The following is a 4,043-nucleotide window of genomic DNA, read 5'->3' as shown; positions in this document are numbered from 1 at the left end:
GTACAATCCCCTTCTCCATTTTCTTAATAAATGTGATCATTTATAATGTGTTTTTTTTTCCATCTATAATGTTTCGTTTCAGGAAATGTAATAGCCAGGCTGGACAAGAATAATCAGAAAGGCTTCTTGGAGGATGTGGAAAAGTACCTAAGTTCTGAAAATGGGTTAGACTTAGTTAGATATTGAAAGGAAATTTCCTGTCCAGGGAAGGGAGAATCGTGCAAAGAAAGGCATTGATTGATTCACCCAACATGATTGAGCAGCTACTCAGGGTCAAGTCCTATTCTAAGGAATATAGATAAATCAGTGAACAAAACAGACAAAAGTCCTTTAGGGGGACAGGTAGTGAGTAAATAAGTAAAATATTGTCAGATGGTGATAAGAGCTGGAGAAAAATAAAAATAGGGATTTCTAAGGGTTGGAGAGTGGGTTGCAATTTTAAATAGGGTGGTTAGAGAAGGGCTCACTCAGATGACATTTGATTTATGTCCTAAAGGAGAAGAGATTGTAAGTTTTGCAGATATACAAGGAAATAGCATTTTAGGCAGAGAAAAGAGCATATGCACAGGCCCCAGTAGATGAGCACATCTGGGGTTTTCAGGGAAAAGCAAGGAAGTGAGTATAGCTGAAAAAGGTTGGTTTGGGGGTGCGGGGGTGGAAGGCAGTAGAAGATGAGGTCAGAGAGGAAATGGGAGGAGGGCTTTGAGCAAAGGATGGTATAATATAAGCTTGGTTTCAGAATAATAACACTGGCTGCTGTGTTGAGCATAGACCTTTGGGGCGCAAGGGTGGAAAATGAGAACCCCATCAGGAGATCATTAGCATAATCTAAAAGAGAAGTGACGGTGGCCTGTGCTACAACGCTAGCTGTAAAAGTGATACAGAATACAGCACTGGGAACTAAGGTAAATTTTGAAGGTAATGCTGAAAGAATCTGCTTATGTATAGGATGTGCTCTGTGACATCAATAGAGGAATGAGAACAGGTCTATTGTTTCTTAATTTGCTATTTAGAAGGAGGCACAATCAGATTTAGATGAAAAGATGAGGAGTTTGGATCAGGACAGGAAAACATGGCTTGTGATGCAGTCTGGGTACCACAATTTGGTCAGTGTGCCTGGGCAATGTGTCATAGGCATGAAAGCAGGGGGAATCGAGTCTAGGGAGTTTGGGTCAAGGTAATGGAAGGCTCCTGAAGGTCTGAAATAATAGAGTCAAGAATTTGAACACTTTCCTGACTCTGGGAATGGGGTCATAGAGAGCCAGGAAAATTCTTGAAAACCAGTTGTCTACTAGTGCCATTTAGATGATGGTTGTGGAGGGAGCAGATGATAAAAATCAGGGGCTACCCACTCCAATACTCATGGCAGCTGGGAAGGAAATAAATGAGGGAAGCAGGATATCAGAAAAGCAAAAGCAAAAGGTCTCTGGTAAATGCAGACTCTCAAACTCCATGGCCAGGGAACAACAGCTCAGGTGGTGACTGAGATTGCAAGCAAAGGAAGTCCGGGCCCTCTCTGTGGAGGGGAGTCACTATGTACCTCCTAGGTATTGTGGCCACATATGAAAGCAGCCCCCGCATCGCCAGATCTTCCAGTAATTTTTTTTTTCATGGAAGCTAGAACTCTGGATTTTTATGTGAACTCTCTATAAATTTGGAAACCAATTTATGTAAACACAACCACAGACGCTGTGGGCAAGCAAAATGCACCTCGAGGAAGAAGCAGCCCACGGGCCGCTTGGTTGCAGCCTCTGACACGGATGGACATTGTAGCATCCTGCTTTCCGGGAAATCTGATTCGGACTTCTAGTCCCGTAGCCAGGCCCCTAGGGGCATCCTGCTCCTCCTTACCTTTCCTTTTCCATTAATCACCCTCAGATGATAAACAGTTGGCCCAATCTTGGGCCAAGGTCCTTGTAACTCTGATGAGATGATATGGCCCCGAGGTCCAATGACATCACCAGATCTTTCTCTTCTCCTCTCATTAGAATTAGAGCTCCTGGCAATAAGTTTGGTAGCCTTTCCACTGACCCTCTTCACACACTATTTCCTACTGCAAGCACTGTACTTTTCTGTTGCAAAGCTTCCTGTGTGCGCAAAAGGGTGCATGGCTAGAAGTCCAGAGAATCTGAACCCCTGGGAACAGGGTTCCCTGTGTCAATGAGTATATCAGGTTTGGTGCTTTTGGGGTAGGACAACTTGGAGGCACGTTCTACACCATCCCCAGAGGTCCCAGCCAGAGTGAGCCCCAACTGCCAACAGTGGCAGCATACTTACTAATACCCTACATTGACTTCCTGCCCTTCCTTATCTTATTTTCTCACTCCCTTACTGGTATATCCTGGCACAAGTACTCACACTGAAGTCCTTGTCCCGGGGTCTGTGGGACAAAGCAGCCTGTGCTTCCCTTCACTGGGTGGCCAGAACAGGAGTGTTATTAGGATGAGTCCCACCGACATTTGAAAGCTCCTCAACTGGGATTGAACCCTTAAGCATGTGGGGACTCTGTGACAAACAAGCTGATTTTTGCCCTTTCCAAGCCCGGTTTTATTGACAAATGCATAAAACTCTGCTTGAAACAAAATGTTTTTAACTCCGTTGTAAACAAGCTAATCCTTGAACAAAGCACTCCCTCTGTTTCCTCTCCCCTCAACCCCCACACACAATTTGTTCAGGATCCTTGGTTGACCTTTTAATTGTATTTCAGGGGTGGATGGAGAGAAAAAATCAAAAGTCACACATATGCATTCATACAAGCAAACGGCTACAGCTTAGGACAAAATCTGTGATCAAGAAAGGGACAGGGCTCTACCAGCTGTCTAGATAAGCCAGCAACCTTTCAAGCCCAGCAGAAGCCAACCTCTGCTCCCCAAGCATGCTCCCCAAGCACAGAGCTTTTTGGGGAATCCCTTCAGCTGGCCTAATTGAGGACTTCTTGCATCCGTTCAGCTGACTTAAGGAAAAAGAAATAGGAGACAGCTTAGACAAGCAATGGACTCAACACAGCCCCGGTCCTGATGTCTGGGGCTTTGTGTGTCATTCCCCCACAGAACCAAAATTCCCCTTCATCTTTCCCTGTCTCTCTTATTATTTTTTTAAATGTTTATTTATTTTTGAGAGCACAGGTGAAGAAGGGGCAAAAGGAGAGGGGGACAGAGGATCCAAAGCAGGCTCTGTGCTGACAGCAGAGAGCCTGAAGTGGGGCTCTAATGCAGGAACTGCCAGATCATGACCTGAGTTGAAGTCAGACACTTAACCAACAGAGCCACCCAGGTGCCCTATCTTATTCTTTCCCTGATGTTTAGATGTTGAATTTCCTGGTGCAGGAAACACACAGCAATGTTCCGGATTCCGAAGGAAGGTTTAGGCAATGTGGTTCAGTGTAGCAGGGATATTGTTGCTCTGCACCGTTTTTTCAGCTTATTCTCCACAGTTGTAAACAAGTTCCCAGCATTTAAAACCCATGGTAAAACCATTTTTCTCTTTGTTAACTTGTTAAGCCCCATTTGCCTCAGATTTGCTGGCTCAGTGATTGCTTAAGCCTTCTCTCATTCAGTTTTCTCACCCATAAAAGTAGTTATAATCATAATACCTATCTTACCAGGTTCTTATGAGGGTTACGTGAATTATTCCAGGAAAAATACAGAGAACGGTATCTGGCACATGGTAAACCCTTGAAACCATTAGCCATTGGATTGATCTGACTTCCGAACAATGGTAGCGTGAACAAGATAACAGGAAGCTTTGTCTGCTCTAAATCCCCTCAAATTCTTTACGCCTTCCCCCAAAATGTCATTTCCCAGCATTAGGTATGACTAAAACTGGTGGCAACTTTACACATTTCATAGAAACCAAATAAGCATCTCTCCTCTTCTTCACTGGCCTACCCATGCTCCACCAGCACCACCTTGCCAGTTTCTATCTCAGAAATAAACTCTCTGAGAGTAAGACTGAAAGAAAAGCCGGCCCTGACACCAGCCCCCTTTGCTGTTCCTTGTGGGTCTGACAGGCTCCAGCCCTCATCCCCCGTAGCGCCGGGAGAA

Source organism: Panthera leo, chromosome D2 (assembly GCF_018350215.1).
Source record: "Panthera leo isolate Ple1 chromosome D2, P.leo_Ple1_pat1.1, whole genome shotgun sequence".
Classification (NCBI taxonomy): Eukaryota; Metazoa; Chordata; class Mammalia; order Carnivora; family Felidae; genus Panthera; species Panthera leo.
The sequence above is the reverse complement of the archived record's forward strand: the minus strand, read 5'-3'. Positions refer to the sequence as shown.